This window comes from Balaenoptera ricei, chromosome 10 (genome assembly GCF_028023285.1).
Source record: "Balaenoptera ricei isolate mBalRic1 chromosome 10, mBalRic1.hap2, whole genome shotgun sequence".
Taxonomy (NCBI): Eukaryota; Metazoa; Chordata; class Mammalia; order Artiodactyla; family Balaenopteridae; genus Balaenoptera; species Balaenoptera ricei.
The window spans coordinates 83,240,052-83,258,063 of NC_082648.1; the positions used below are offsets into that span (position 1 = coordinate 83,240,052).

The 18,012-nt window shown below is 38.0% G+C and overlaps 1 long non-coding RNA gene across 2 annotated transcripts in view; it reads right to left on the bottom strand.

Moving 5' to 3' along the window:
* Nucleotides 1-18,012, bottom strand: part of LOC132372660 (uncharacterized) — a 520,205-nt gene that overhangs the window by 84,203 nt on the left and 417,990 nt on the right. The window lies entirely within an intron of this gene.

Genomic DNA, 18,012 nt, shown 5'->3' on the forward strand with positions numbered 1-18,012 from the left:
ACCTTCCCAGCTTTCAGTTCTAGCCCTTCTTTTCGCCCCCAACCACTTCTCCAATTTAGACCCTCACAATCTCTCACTAGACTATTCTAATGGCCTCTAACTGTCCTCTCTGACTCCAGTTTCTCTCTCCTCTAATTTCTCCTTCACAGAATCACATGAGTCTTTCTCCTAACTCACAAATGGCATCATATCGCTTCAACAGCCTTCAGTGCTTCCTATTGCCCGTAGAGTCAACTCCGTACCCCTTAGCAAAGCACTAAACCTCTTGCTGATCTAATCCCAGGCCACTCTCCCAACTTCATCTCCCAGTTCACACCCTCATTCAGCATCAACACTGCAGCTAAAGAGAGCTGCATATCAGGTACTTTCTGTGTTTTCTCACCTGATTCCCCTTGTTTCTTCCACCAAGAAATCATTCCCTTGAATCCAGCTCACTCCTCCATACCCAGACCACAGTGGACCTAATTCATGAGACCTTCCCTGGGCCTTTCAGTTGAAATTAATTGCTCCTTCCTCCATGCTCCATCAAGCTCTACAATTTCTCCTCTATTGAATATGTATCCTACTCCTCCTTGTTATTGGTATATGCTTTAATCTCCTCACTAAATTGCCAGCTCTTTAAAAATGATTTCATCTCCATATCTCTTCTCCGGCTTTTACTATATGCTACGCATGATTTCAAATGCTGCAGGTGTATTAGTAATTTTTTTAAATACTTACAGCAAACCTACAAAGTAATACTTTTATCTCCATTTTACAAATAAGTAGAAAGAGGTACAGACAAGTTAAGTAATTCATCTACCCTCACAAAGGGTATTGGAGCTAGTCAAACTGACTCCAGAGTCCATATACTTAAACACTATAGTATGAATATATTTAAATTTATCCAAAGAAAGCATTTAAATAGTTCCAAAGACTGATAGAAAATGCTATAAAAGCAGGTGTTAAGAATATTAGGGAGTAACTCAGACTAAAAAAGCCCAGAGAAGTTAAGCTGCTTATCCGAGTTCACACAGTGAGTTACTGGCAGGGACAACATGAAATCTGGGTCTCTGGAGGCTGGCCTAGTGCTCTTTAAACTAGATCATGGCTGCCATGTGGTTCCTAGGGAGTGACTGGTGAGAAAAAAAGAGATGAGAAATGTAATTGAGTCTCATGTAACTGTAAGAAGTACTAAGGAACTCAGGCAAGGATGGATCTCAAGATACTGTAAGCAAACTCCCTAATAAACACACCTCTGAGGATGAATTTTTTTTAACTCTGAAACTCGAAAAACCTAAATCCATGGACCCAAGTAAAAACATGGGCAAAGTGTGAATGGACAGAACATAAAATTTAATAGCAAACTCTTTTTTCAGTACTTACCACATGTTGGAGTTGTGTTAACACTTGGTCTGATATAATCCTCACAACAGACCTGTCATCATTACTATTAGCCTCATTTTAAAGAGACAGCAACAGTCTACGAGAAATTGAGCAAATTTCCTAAGGTCACAGAGAGGGTAAGAGGTAGCACTGCGACGCATATTCCAAACAAATGAATTTTTCAGGTAATAGAAGCTCATTCCTTGAAGCCCTAAAATCATTTTGGATTTCAGCACCCTTATATGCAGTATATACTTTCCTGCCTTCCAAGAAAAAGAACTGCAACATATTTTAATTTTTCACTTGGTTCCCAAAGTCATCATTATGTGTGTCCCTATGCACCAGCTCCCTTCAAAATGGTTGTAAAGAGGCAATTATCATACAACAATGCCATACTGAGGCAGGTATACCTAGTGTCTGACAATAAATGGTCTCTTAAATACTGTTTTCTTAGTCCCTTTACCTGCTATTATAGTTTTCCCACTTTTTCTCATCAAAACACAGCAGCTATGATTTCTTGCAGTTACATGCCTTCATCATCCTCACCACTGGCTGCCATGGACTGGGAGACCACATAAAGGGCATGTTAGAATTTGGTAAAAATTCAGAGCTGTTCAAATTTGAGTGAGGAGCAGAAATACTGTACCACAAGCAAAGTTCCTGAGCAGAAGTGAAGCCATGTGTTTTCCTTTTACTGGTCAAGCCCCTTTCTTTAGCTGTATTCCTGATTATGTAAATACTAAACAAATACTGCGGGCAGGGCTGGGGCTGGAGATGGCAATATAACATTACCTTGTAAGGGTAGATTTATCAGGGTGAATTTTTAAAAGCACCATTTTTAAAGAAAAAATAATAAAATATTCTAATAGAATCATATTCTAAAAATTCAAATGCTGCTTTTAATCTTTATTAAATATTAGAGAGGCAATATGGTGAGATATAAGAACCTGGACTTTAGATCAGGAAATACTTAAGTTATACTCTTTCTCCACTCCTTTCTGACAATTGACTTTGGACAAGTTACTTAATTTTCTCTGAGCCTCCATTTTTTATTTTCATATCTTAAATTGTGGATAATGATAAAACTTAAAAACTATGTAGAGTACCTGACACATAACAGTTAGCTTTAAAATCCCATATAATAGAGTGAAGATCATATTTTTATTACTTGAACTTAAAATACACTTAGTCTCAAAGTTACTTTCATGGTCTAGAATTTATAACTCATAATTATATTGCAGAAAGTTTAAAGAATTCATCTTGTCATCTCAGAAACTCTGAAGCTAGCAGAGTTTTATCTTCAGAGTTTTTGTATGGCTTAAATTTACCAGTCATCATTTGAGCCAGATGGCTTAAATTCAGTAGTTTCTTGCTAAATATCAGTTGGAAGGATGGATGGATGGAGGGATGGATGGAAAGAAGTACCAACGCTTGGACACAAAGTTAGTATTTAAAGAGGATGGATTTTCAGTTGAATACATATGTGTACTTGCTATTTTATCTAGATTGGAAGCATCATTTAATACAAGATTAATTTGGCAATACCTACCTGGACTTGAGCTTTAAGTTTGAAGAGACCTCAGAAACATGGGACTGGAAGAAAGAGGAGAGAAACCAGGTAGGGTAAGAATGGTGATGGGGATAGCACAGCATCTGGACCAGCTACAGAGGCTGGCCCAGGGAAAGGCAGCTGGATAGTCTAGACTTAGAATCCAAGGAGTCCAGAAAACTCAGCTCAATTCATGGTACTGTTACTCCTGGGTGAGCTGGTCTGACAGAGTGCACGTGAATAGCAAATTTAAAAAGGAGGAGAGTAAGAACTCTCGGGAAATGGAAGAGGTCAATGATGGCAGTGCTGGGAGCTCTATCCATTCCCTTTAGAGTTGGGGCCTGCAGTCTGATATACCAGGATGATGCCCTAACCCTCAGGGAAAGAGACTGAGTGGAACCAAGCAGGTTGATGTTTGTGGCCAGAGGGCCAAAGGAAATGGACAGAGAGATTTGGCTGACAGAAGAGTGGGAGGTAAGGTGGAAGCACAGGAAAAGGAAGGTGCCAGACCAGATAAAAGAGAAAGAATAGCAAATACTACAACTCCAGCAGTATGATGACAAAACACTGTCCATTCCAAATCTAGCTGTTAAGACTCAAGAAAGCAACATGGCCCAGGGCCCTTGCCTGGGTCCTGGGTCCTGGATCCCAGGTCCAAGAGTGGGACTCATTTTCAAGTCCTTCTGAATAGTGAAAATGAGGCTATATTTCTGCCTCACTCAGGATGACCTTTAGAATCAAGACATAGCTGATGCTGGGTAGTGAGAAACTGGGAAGCCAGAAGCAAGAGAAGCAATGTTGATATTATGTTTCTGAGGTAAATATACTTTGAAAACCTCCTTGTGGGCATGAACCAAGTTTTCTTTATCTACTCATACCTTGTAACACAGCCTTGCATAGGGAGGTGGGCACTATAGTTAATCCTTAGCAATAGTTAAATCTATACTCATGGGTACAAAATAAGTACATCAGTACTATCTAACTGTTACAAGCACCACTTACCTTTTTTTCCCTGTGTATCTGTAGACAAGGATATCCTGCCACATCTCCTTTGTTACTCAAAAATATTTTCATAGCTTCTGACTTTATCTGGGCCCACACTGCTTTTCAAAGGAAAGTGTTAATTACTTCATAGGATTTATCTGTTAATCTGAAACCCTCTTATCAAAGGTATTTTGACCCATATAGATTAGAGCTCTGAGCTTCTGAATAATTTTCTCTTCATAGTAGTGCTAAATTTAATTAAACAAACATTTGTTTAGCAACTGCCATGGAGATTAAATGAAAGGATGCAAAGGAATGGCAGGCATATGGAGCAAATATGATTAAGACAAGGTCCCTGTCCTCAAGAAGCTTTAAAACTAGTCAAGAAGCAAATACAAATAATGAAGTATGCTAAAGCTGAATTAAACAAATACTGTAAAGAAAGTGTAAAGAACATGGAAGCAATTAATTCCTTCTCAAACTGTGTATATTTATAATCTCAATATCACCTCCCTTGTGCATATCCTGGGCCCTCCAACAAATTGCGCTTATTGTCTTCTCTGAAACTCCCTAGTATTTATTCCAACCTATGAAGGGACTTTCTTAGACTTTCTACCATCTTAGTTACAGGTTCCCCACCCTCCAAGTAGACTGAAAGCTGATGGATGACTTTTGTGACTCTGGCACAGATTCTTGGACATAGAGTGCATTTAATCTCCATTTCTTGAATTGAACATAAACACACACACACATACACACACACACACATACACGCACACATGGACAAACAAACACAATTAGTGCCCATTGTTTCAGGAGCGAATAATTTTTCTTAATACTTGGATTCCAAAATATACCCCCCGCAAGTATCCATGATTAAAATGTTGAATTAGAGATGGTTCATCTTCCACTAGTTTCAAAACAACTGTGTTAGCTATTTTTACTAAAGAAAGTTACAAAATCATATCATGATTCAACTTCCTGATGTAGGAACATAAATACTTTACAGGGAAAAATCCAAATACATCACTACTTTAATACCCACAATGTATAATATCTATAAAATGAAATGTTAGCTATATCTAGGCATACAAAATATTCAAAAACATAATCAAATAACAAAAATTCACTCTTTGCAGAAGGCAATAACTATAGTCACTTGGTTACTGCTTTAATGCATTTACTGCTTAAATGCATTAAAAGAAAAGACAATAATGTACAGCATCTATATTAATTTAAAAGAATTCAAATCTTGAAATTGGGGCCAAATCCAGAATGTGGAACACTGAAATCAATAAATGCATAATTTTCACCTATGTATACCCCTCTAAATCACAGAATACAGATGATTTTTGAAGGAAACATTCCATTATAAAAAGACCTTGTCTGATGCTTACCAATGTAAACCTCTTTTCCAGGCCACACCTTTCACTGGGAATCCAAGGGCTGGCATTCAGTGTCCACATCCAGAGTTCCTGGGTCTCCAATCTTTGAAAGTTTTTCCTCAAAGAGTTTGATAAACAAGGATGGGTGGATAAGTTACTTTCCTCTAATGAGACTATGGCAGGGCTAGAGACCCTAATAAACATGTGTTGGAGGAAGGAAGGAAGGAATGAAGGAAGGAAGGAAGGGAGGAAGGAAAGAAGAAAGGGAGGATGGATTTCATTTTATCTGATGAATTTAAAATTTTAAAGTCTCCAGAAATTCTCCTAACAGCATACAGCAAATGGAGAAACATAACTGAAGAAAAATCTAATAAATCTTGATAAGAACAAGAAGAATCAGTGGCATTTGAGTCACAGCATGCTCATACACTCTACAACCCAACTCAGTGCAATGGAAGCTCTATTCTGGGCAGTTATAGCCAGGAAGATGGGGCAAGAAGGGAAGAAAGGAGAGACTGAGGGAGTTTAACAGTTATTATGTGTCAACTTGACTGGACTACAAGGTACCCCAGATATTTGATTAGCATTATTCTGGGGGTTTCTGTAAGGGTGTTTTTGGATGAGATGAACATTTAAATCAGTAGACTGAGAAAAGAAGTTTGCCCTCCCTAATGTGGTGGACTTCATCCAATCAGTTGAAGGCTTGAATAGAAAAAAAAAGGCTGACCCTCCTCCAAGTAAGGAAAGATAGAGTATTTTATATAGTATAGTGAATTTGAGAGTTACTCTTGCTTAGTTAAGCAACATTTCAATAATGGGAATACAATTTTCACCTGTTAAACTTGGTCTTAAAGTTATAATTTATTTTATGTTAACATACCTATCCTTTGTCATTGATTTTAAGAATTAGACTTGATTTAATTCTGCACCATTAAAAATCTTCTATACTCTGGTTCTAAATTAAAACTAAGTTCTGTTTAAAACTGTTGGTCCCCTATTAAGCACTCAATAGTGAGGCCCCACCAAAAGGAAGAATTCAGGTAAGGTGGATCCTTGGAAATGGGGCATTCATCTTCTACTCAGTCCTGGAAAGATCCCCATCTCTGCTGCTGCATAGAGCACACTGTCTCCTGAGATCAACTTGGAGACCTTTTGGAATATACCCATGAGATATACGTCTCCCACCTCAGACAAACACGCAGTAGGGAGGTCCCATGGTCCCCTCCACAAAACTCACATTTACACACCAACGAGAAAGCAAGGATTGGATGCTGCCACATAGAGAGCACCAAATGGCCATTTGCTTTAGTTTGTTAAGCTGAAAGAATTTATTAAAAGATAATGTAACCACACAGTTACACTAAAAAGATAAATATTCATTTATTTATTCCCTTAATCCCTTCTTCCAGACCTAGAAAAGGAAATGGAAGGAGGTATGCAAAAGCAGATTCCATACAACCTCCCCACTTCAGGTCTTTTAAGTTACAATTGAATCTGAAAGGAAAGGCACATGGTGGGGGTGATGAGAAGATGGAGATGAGATTAAAATCAAATTTGAGGAGGAGCACTTCTACAATGACGGTGTGAGAGTCTCCAAGAATCTTCCCCCCGCAAAACAACCATAACTGGTGAAATTTATTTTTTAAATAATTTGAAGTCTCTGGAAATTATCTTAATGGCATACAACAAATGGAGAAACATTTATTTAAGAAAATCTGTTAAATCTTGATAGGAAAAGCAAGAGTCTGTGGCATTTGAACTATGACCCACTCCTTCACCCCACACTCCAGCTCATTTCAATGGAAATTAAATCATGGAAAGAGCAACCATAAGAGAGCTAGAATAGCTATTCTAATATTAGACAAAACAGACTTTAAAACAAAAATATGTTACTAGAAATAATAAGGATCATTTAATAATAATAGATGGATCAACCCATCAGTAAGATATAACACTTACATGCATATATGCACCTAACAACAGAGTCTCCAAAATACAAAAGCAAAAATTGACAGATTGAAGGGAGAAACAGACAATTCAACAGTACTGGTTGGAACCTTCAGTGTCCCACTTTCAAAAATGGATAGAACACAACGAAGCAGGAGATCAACAAGTACATGAAGACTTGAATGACACTAAATCAACTAAACCTAACAACCATGCTATAGAAGAGTCCACCCCATAAAAGCACAATACACATTCTTCTCAAGCACACATGGATCATTCACAAAGATAGACCATGTGGTAGATCATTAAAAAACCTCAATAGAAATGGAAAGATTGAAAGTATACAAAGAATGCTCTCCAACCACAGTGAGATGAAGTGAGAACTCAATAACAGAAGGAAATTTAATAAATTCACAAGTATGTGGAAATTAAATAATATACTTCAAAATTACCAATAGGTCAATAAATAAATCACAAGGAAAATTAGAAAATACTTTGTGATGATGAAAACAAAAACCATAATATAGCAAATTTTATGGGATTCAATTAAAGCAGTACTTGGGAAAATGTATCAACTAAAGAAGCATTTGGAAGGAAATTATAATAAATGCTTATAGTTTTAAAAAAGAAAGATCTCAAGTCAATAATCTAACCATCTACCTTAGGACACTGAAAAAAGAAGAGTGAACTAAATCTAAATCAAGCAGAAGGAAGGAAATAATAAAGACTAGAGCAGAAATAAAAGAAATAGAGAATAGAAAAACAATAGTGAAAATCAACAGAATGAAAAATTAATTCTTTGAAAGATCAACAAAATTGACAAACATTTAGCCAGACTGATCAAGAAAAAGAAAAAAGGCTTAAATTACTAGACTCAGAAATGAAAGAAGAGACATCACTACCAAGCTTACAAAATAAAAAAGGTTTCAAGGGAATACTATGGAAAAACTGTATGCAATGAATTAGATAACTTAGATAAAATAAACAAATTCCTAGAGAGACGCAAACTACCAAAATGGACTCAAGAAGAAATGGAAAATATGAATAGACCTATAACAAATAGGGAGATTGAATTAGCAATTTTAAACTTCCCACAAAGAAAAACCCAGGATCAGATGTATTCACAAATAAATTGTATCTAATATTTTAAAAAGAAATAATAGCAATTTTTTACAAACTCTTGAAAAAACAGAAGAGAACACTTCCTAATTCATTCTATGGGGTATCACCCTAATACCAAAACCAGACACAGATATCATAAAAGAACACTATAGAAAAATATCTCTTATAAATATAGATCCAACAAAATACTATCAAACCAATCTAGACATATAAAAAGTATTATACAACATGATCAAGTAAGGTTTATTTTGGTAATGCAAGGTTGCTTTAACGTCAGAAAATTAATTAATGTAATCACCATATTTATAAGATAAAGGAAAAACCCACATGGTCATCTCAGTAGACACAGAAAAACAGTTGACATAATCCAACATATTTTCATGATTTAAAAAACAAAAAAACACTTAAATACCATAATGTGAAAGACCAATGCCCTCCTCCTAAGATCAAAAACAAGACAAGGATGTTCATTCTCATAACTTCTATTTAATTTTGTACTAGAAGTTCTAGCTAGGGCAGTTAGGCAGGAAAGAGAAAATAACAGCATCAAGATTAGAAAGAAAAAGTAAAAATATCTCTATTTGTAGATGACATAGTCTTTTACGTAGAAAATCCTAATAAATCCAGTAAAAAACTATTAGAACTAATAAACAAGTTTAGTAAAGTTGCAGGACACAGATCAATATAAAAATTAAATTGTTTCTATAAATAAGCTATGAATAATCTGAAAATAAAGTTGAGAAAACATTTCCATTTAAAATAGCATTTTAGGGCTTCCCTGGTGGCGCAGTGGTTGAGAATCTGCCTGCCAGTGCAGGGGACACGGGTTCGAGCCCTGGTCTGGGAAGATCCCACATGCCGCGGAGCAACTGGGCCCGTGAGCCACAATTACTGAGCCTGCGCGTCTGGAGCCTGTGCTCCGCAACAAGAGAGGCCGCGACAGTGAGAGGCCCGCGCACCGCGATGAAGAGTGGCCCCCGCTCACCGCAACTGGAGAAAGCCCTTGCACAGAAACGAAGACCCAACACAGCCAAAAATAAATAAATAAATAAATATATTTATTAAAAATAAAATAAAATAGCATTTTAAAGAACAAAAGCACTTAGAAAAAAAAAACTTTTTTTTTTTTTAATCCTTAATTTTATTTATTTATTTATTTATGCTGTGTTGGGTCTTCGTTTCTGTGCGAGGGCTTTCTCTAGTTGCGGCGAGCGGGGGCCACTCTTCATCGCGGTGCGCGGGCCTCTCACTATCACGGCCTCTCTTGTTGCGGAGCACAGGCTCCAGACGCGCAGGCTCAGCAATTGTGGCTCATGGGCCTAGTTGCTCCGTGGCATGTGGGATCTTCCCAGACCAGGGCTCGAACCCGTGTCCCCTGCATTGGCAGGCAGACTCTCAACCACTGCGCCACCAGGGAAGCCCAGAAAAAAATTTAACAAAAGAAATACAAAACTTGTACCCTCAAAAACACAAAACATGTTAAAGAAAGGGAAGATCTAAATAAATGGAAAGATATCCCATGTTCATAGATTGGAAGACAATATTAAGATGGCCACTCCCCAAACTGATCTACAAATTCACTGCAATCCCTAGAAATATCTGATCTGGCTTTCTTGCAGAAATTGACAAGTTTATGCTAAAATTCACATGAAAATACACAGGACCTAGAACAGTCAAAGCAATTTTGAAAAAGAATAAAGTTGGCAGACTCACATTTCCCAATTTCAAAACCTGCTATGAAGTACTGGTATAAAGACAGACATATAGATTAATGAAATAGAATTGAGAGTGTGAAGTAAACTTTTACATTTATTATGGTCAACTGATTTCTGACAAGGAAGCCAAGACAACTCAATGGGAAAAGAATAGACTTTTCAACAAGTGGTGCTGGAACAACTGGATATCCACATGCAAAAGAATGAAGTTGAACTACTTTCTTATACTGTACACAAAAATTAACTAAAAATGGATGATAACCCTACATATAACAGCTGAAACTATGAAACACTTAGAAGAAAACATAGGAGTAAAACTTTGTGACCTTGGGTTAAACAAAATCTTCTTAGATACAATGAAAAGTATACGTGAAAGCACAAGTGAAGTGTACTTTTGTTTGTGATAAAGAACACTTGATATGAAACCTACCCTCTTAAACAAATTTTCAAGTGTACAATACAGTATTGTTTACTATGGGTACTATGTTGTACAGCAGACTTCCAGAACTTATTCATCGTATATAACTGTGTAATTGAACAACAACTCCCCATTCCCCCGGCCCTTCAACCCCTGGCAACCACCTTTCTATTCTCTGCTTCTATGAATTTGAATATTTTAAGTACCTTATATAAATGGAATTATGCAGTATTTATCTTTCTATGACTGACATATTTCACCTAGCATAATGTCATCCAGGTTCTTCTGTGTTGTCACAAATGGCAAGATTTCCTTCTTTTTTAAGGCTGAATAATATTCCATTGTATGTATATTACATTTTCTTTATCAAGATCATAGACTTTGAAAACATATTCCTCAGTATAATCACTCTTCCATGATACACTAGCTGTTTGACCTTGGGCAAGTGACTAACCTCTCTGAGCCTATCTCTCTGCCTGTAAGATGAGAATAATGTACCTTGGACACAGTTCTTGCCCTAGTCCCTGACATGATGATCCCACACCTTCCCAGCCTGTAACAAGTATTCAATAGTTGTTACTTCTGATCCTCCTTTTTCCCTTTTTCATTCCCTCCTTACCTCTTCTGGTTCAACTTGGATGCAGATATAAAGAGATTCACAAACATTTTCATTCTTTGGTTGTTGTTGTTGTATTCAAGAGTTGAATGAGGGAAGTTAGTCAAGTTTTTGGTTGGTTTTTTTTTTTTTTTTTTTTTTTTTTTTTAATACCAAGTTTGAAGGACAGTGAGGTAACAGACATGACCAGTAGCTCTCCATTGTAATAGCAATTCTGAGTGGTGAGAACACTGAGAAGCCCTCCAAGAAAAAAAATACTTTACGGCTTGGTTCCCCTATCTACAAAATGGGAATAGTTATAATTAACCTGCCTGCCAAGTAATATTTTTATAAGAATCAGATGAGTTAGAAAATGTGAAATGTTTATTAAAAAAAAAACAAAGATATTATACTCACACTCTTCTTTCACCTATCTATATGCTTCACTCAGTGAGAAACTGAGTTCAAAACAATTAAGAAATTCACACACTCCTCCTGCTCTTCGCTCACACCCCCTCAACCCAAGCACCCCCCCAAAAAATGATCATTCATTCTTGAATTGAATGTGGATTTTGTTTACTCTTTAGGAAAGTATCACTGCAGTAGAGCAAAAGTAATAATTCATACACATTCCACTATTAGCATTTCTAAAATCTTCAAAGTTAGAACTAGGAGATTTACTGCAGCTTTAGGCGATGCTGAAGGTGCCCCACAGCAATAACTGATGCTCTGAAAGCACACACAGAGAAGAAATCATCTGAATTCTTTCCAGCTGTTTCTCTTCAAATTTATGAAATATTGATAGAAAAATATAAATAGGTATTAATGCTGTTTTAGTAATGATTCGGTCTGGTGGAGACAGAGCATAATTTATTTCCAGCCTGCAGGATTAACACTGGAGTTGCCACTGATTCTGCATTAATAGCCAGAAATGTGTTTCATCGGTCTGTGTGCTCCAGGTTTCTCAGGCAGGAAATGAGACCTGATCTTCCAAGGCATGTCTGTGGATGACACTGCTTAAAGCCTCAACTCCAGTAGAGATGCCCTACTAACAAAATCATGGGCCAGAGACTCTATCCTGTCCTGTTTCCCCTGTTTTTCCAATGCCTAACTATATCAGTCAAGGATTGCATTTGGTTCTGAGTCTTAGAAAACCCAACTGTCAGGGCTTCTACAAGAAATCTGAGAGGTAATTGATAGTGTTGATTTATCAAGTGTAGGATATTAGGGCCATGGTCTCTCATTTTCTTTGTCTTACTATGGCTGCTAGAGCTCCAGCGATCACATTTATTCCAGGCAGAAAAGGAAGATAGAGTGTAAAATAAAGGTGGATGGTGCTGTCCATTGTATCAAGAAAGCAAAGGCCTTATCAGAAATCACAAGTAAGACTTCCTACTTACGTTTCATTGGCCAGAACAGTGCTACATGGCCACCCATGGTTTCAAGGCAATCTAAAAATGTGAGTGTATATATGGAATCTAAAAAAAAAAAAAAATGGTTCTGACGAACCTAGGGGCAGGACATGAATAAAGATGCAGGCTTAGAGAATGGACTTGAGGACACGGGGAGGGGGAAGGGTAAGCTGGGACGAAGTGAGAGAGTAGCATTGACATATATACACTACCAAATGTAAAATAGATAGCTAGTGGGAAGCAGCTGCATCACATAGGGAGATGAGCTCGGTGCTCTGTGACCGCCTAGAGGGGTGGGATAGGGAGGGTGGGAGGGAGACGCAAGAGGGCGGGGATATGGGGATATATGTATACATACAACTGATTCACTTTGTTGTACAGCAGAAACTAACACAACATCGTAAAGCAATTATACTCCAATAAAGATGCTAAAAAAACATTAAAAAATTTAAAATGTGAGTTTTAGTTTTACAACTTCTATGGTAATGGCAAGGGAAAGAGTTTGGAATGGATACTGAGAAAGCTAACACAGTATCTGGCTTGCAAGCTCTAAATTATATTTGACAGATGAATGAGGTCATCAGAACTGATTCTTGCCTCACTAGTAACTGGTAGAGAGAATTCTGTGACCCTAGAAGTACCTTTGTCAGATCCAAATTAGGGTTCCCCAAATGAAACTATAATGAGGGGTCAGTAATACAGATAATATCCTGACAGAAAATTTAGATGGATGGATGGATGGATGGATGGATGGATAGATATAGAGATACATACATACATACATAGACACATAGATTCATAGATACACAGATACATAGATACATACATAGAACATGGGTAGAGACATAGAGACACAGATACATAGATAGGTGACGTGTGTATATATGTATATATACATATAATAAAAAACAGATATCTTCTTTATTAACTAGAATAAAACCTTTTCGGCTATGCAGCTCAGGCTCCCTAAACCACTCATCCTCACCCAACCTACCCCACACCCCCAAACACACACATACACACCAAATATACATCACACTGAAAGTATAAAGGAAACAAAAATGAAGGAATGTTAAAGAGAGCCAACATATACGTGGGCACATGTGTATATTTGGGGAAGGGGTACAAAATAGTTGGGGGGAAGATGATTATGAATTGCATCTATTTATAATCTCTGCTCCAGAATGTGGGAGATACTTTGCATCCACAGAAAGAAGAGAAACACCCTTCCCAGCAGCAAGCCTGTGAGGCCTTCTTTCCTTCCCCATGGCTTCTAACGCCTACTCCCCCTCCCTGCCTTCCCTGCTCCCACTCACCCACCCCACCAACAGGGAAGGAAATGAGGATGTGGGGCAGAAAGCCTGTGTTTATGAACACTGAGCCCTGTTGCCTCCGCCTCTTTAGTATCTCTCAGATCAACCAATTCCATTCCCCCTGCACGGGCTGGGTTCAATCTGAGTCTACTCTGGCCACAGCCACTACAGTGGTTGCCTGTTAGTGGCTCTCCCTGCCCTAGTGCTTGATCCACAATGTCCCCAGGGTTATTTTTCCCTTATCCTTCGAAGAGTATTTATGCATGTGTGTGCATTCATACATACATGCACGCATATACACACATACATAATATGCACACATGCATACACATACATGTATACATACATATGTACATGCATACATTTATGCATACACACATATGTTTATAGTATTGTTTTTATATTATGCCTGATTTTTAAAAATTAAATATAAATCAAAGGTTTAAAATGACAAACAAGTATCTCCCTTCCCTCCACACACCTCCCATTCCCAGGACCACATCCTAGAAGCAACCATGTCAGACCTTTCGCTGCTTCTGTAGGTAGTTGCCTCTATATTGCTAAGCAACATACTTCTGATGCTCTTGCTGGATGTATCATTTCAGTATCACCTATTTCTGTTGTGATCTTCCTAAGGCACAAATCTGATCATGGCTCTCTGTCACCATATATGGCTGTGCAAGCTGTGCACTGCCGGTCACCCAGAAGCACCCTTCCCTTTGTACTTCCCGGAGATAGGCAACGTGGCAGCCCTGTCTTCCCCCTAGATTGCAAGGTCTCTGAGAGCTACGAGGGTCCTGGGCCAGACCTACCCCACCAGTCTCTCCTGGGCCACAACCAGGTAGCCAGTTTCAGGGTGACTGAATGTGATGGCTAATTTTATGTGTCAACTTGACTGGGCCAGATATCTGATTAAGTGTTATTTCTGGAGGTGTCTTTGAGAGTGTTTCCAGAACAGATCAGCATTTGAACTGGTGATGGACTGAGTAAAGCAAGTGTCCCTCCCCATTGTGGGTAGGTATCATCCCACATTGAGGGCTTGAATAGAACAGGAAGGCAGAAAGTTGGAGTCCCTCTCTCTCTGCCTGACTATGTGAGCTGGCCCATCAATCTTCTGCCCTCACTGCCCTGGTTCTCAGCGTTTCAGGTCTGGACTTGAATCTACGCCACCAGCTCTCCAGTTCTCAGGTCTTCAAACTACACCACAAGCTTTCCTGGGCTTCCAGCTTGCAGATGGCAAACTGTGGGCTTCCATAATTGCATGACCCAATCCTTATAATAAATCCTATGTATTATAGTAAGAATAGGTAGATAATAGATAGATAGATAGATACATACATACATACATACATACATACATAATCTCCTATTGGTTCTATTTCTCTGGAGAACCCTGACTAATACGTTGCACAAGTCTGATGCCTGAGATGAATAGCAAACATGGCTGGCCCTGGTACAATAGTAAGAAATTAGGCCAGAATTTTGATATTAGATCTGGGTAACATGCAGTTTGTACAAGAGGCTTGAGAAGGCACCTTTCAGGGCTTTCCAATACCTGGTCCTCTCCATTTTCAACAGGAGACAATCACACCATGAAATCCCTAATGAGGGAGCTAGAAGCTCTGCTCATCCTACAACCTCCAAGCTGGAAGCCACCTCATGTACTGTGTTGAAAACTCTGTCATTTGTTCTCAGTTCAGGAAGGTGTAACTTGCAGCAGGTTTGTGTCAGCATGTGAGCCAATTTCAGGACAGGGGTCATGCCTCTTTTTGACTGAAGATCTAGCTCTGAGCCAAGCCTGGTAGATCTGAAGGGAATGAGCACTACTTCTGTGAGAAGTCATCAAAGTTTGTGTTCTGCTTCTGCCTCTTTAGCATGGACCTTGCCCATTCCCTGAGAAGCTGTGTCCCACTTCTCTGAGTCCAGACAAGAATCTGGGGATACACAAGGTTCTCTCTCTCTCCCTCTCTCTCTCTTCACCTCCCTTCCCTTCTCCTTTCTTCCTTCCTTTCTTCCATCCTTCCCTCCGTGCTTTTTTCTCCATTCAAATTTATGTTTGTTTTGAGTACCCATAAAAATTTTCTCTGAGCTGGACCTGATCTGAGGCCTAAAATATGGGAAACTCTGATCCAAGCAAATAAGAAAATCTTCTAGAAATCAAAATATACAAAGCAGTATCTAGTCTTTATAAAATAATTAAAATATATACTACTTTTGCCAATAAACTAAGTCTTGTTAGGTTAGAATTTTGAAGTAGGCATTCAACAACCTTCTCAGTTAAATAAGGCACTTCTTCTTTGCAATATGTAACTTGTTGCTGTAAGAACTTTGGTCAAAAACAGAGTCAGCAAGGTCTTAGGATAGAAGGATAAATAATGTTACTTATGTCATAAAGGCAGCAGTGATAGAGGATACATTTTCAAGCATAGATCCATATGGCTGGATTTGAAAGAATGTGTGTGTATATGATCTGTTTAAACTGATCTCTCCTTTTGTTCTCTGAAATTTCACCATTAGAGATTCAGTCCTTTGCTATAAATATTGCCCAGTCCCTGCATTTAACATGTAGCTATTTCTGAAAGAATTAACATATTAAGTGTCTAAGAAAGCATGAGTATACTAAAAGTGAAATAGGAACAGGAGGCGAAATGCAACAAAGACTCATTCCCAAGGGTTTACCCTAGGGTGTTTTTAATTAGGTTTCATTTTTTTGCAAATGAAAAGTAATTAAAATAGAAATCTAGTAAAGGCTTCCATCAAATATTTTAAAAATGAAAAAAATGAGCATTCACAATGATATTTGATTAGAATTTTCATTACCAATTTTCCTTTATCCTTGTCTACAAATGTCAGCATATAGACTGGGCTTCTTTGGTTTTGCTTTCTTTCATAGCTTCATGTTTTAAGCCCAGAAAATCTGGCCATTAGAAATTTATTTTTAAATGGATTAAGTGCTCTCCCAGGAGCGATCTTTAAACTTTTCCATCTATATTTTGATAAAACTCCACATGAAGTCAATAACAAATTAGAACATAAATATTTAAGCAGCTCAAAGATAAAATGAGAGCTTCCTTCTTTCTCTCTTTTTTATGTTGCTGGTAATATGCCAAACAGAGAGGAATTAAGGGTCTTGGGGAATATGTCAAAAGCCTCTGCTTGTGCAAACAAGAAAAACCAAGCAAAAGGTCACTAAATCCAAGAGAGGCTGGTGTCACCTTGGAGTTGATATCATTCACTTCAGGAATTCCTAATACTCTCTCCATCTTCTTCCTAGAAGTTTTTAATGCAGGAGGAAAGGCACTAATGATTTTTCTCGTGGGGCTTTTGCCCTTAATGAAGGCTTGCTATTAGAACTCCGCTATTTTTTTTTCTAATGTACAGGAAATTCTATTTATTTTCAAAGGACACCTAAAGAAGAAAAGGGTTCTTCATTTCAAAAGCAAATCAGATGAAATAAGGAGCAGACAGAGTATCCCCATCGAAAGAAACAAAGAATCAGTAAAATGAATATATGCTAATATATGCAAAGACAATTTCAGGAAGTGATGAACTTAAACAGATAAAACCCTGAATAAGCCACCCATTTGCTAAAATTCACTCCGAAAAGACTGTTTACTGGGATCACCTAGGCATGGAGATTGTCTATCAAGGAATGAATCTTATCTGTTCTGTGTGCCGAGATAAGATCTCCTGCCAGGGAGGATTTTTCTCAGGCTTTCATGATAATTGTAGATATCTGATTGCAAATCAGAATGTTTGTTCTACCTAATGAACAAAAGCACTGGATTAGTCATAGCTGATATTAAAAGTTGTTTTTGTTTACAGCATGGTTTAGACTTTAATGTTCTTGGAGTACTCAAAGAACATTCTCAAATGTCATGTTTGCAGCACACACTAGTTCCCACTTTGAGCAAGCTGGAAACTGACAAATAAGTCTCTGCTTGCCCTTGACTAACAGAAGCATCTCCAGGCTGTGCTCTGACTAATAGGCAAGTGTGGGGAACAGTCCGGAGGACAGTGGTTTGTTCTGATTCACTTCCATTTCATTAAGGATAGGAGAAGGCATTCAGTGTCATGTCATGTCATGTCCTGTCATGTCATGTCATTAAAGGTGTACTTTCAGAGTAACTTCATGATGTTTTCATCTAGCCGAAGGATAATAACACAAGGGATATTGAGGGGGGATGCCCAGCCAATCTCTCTAATC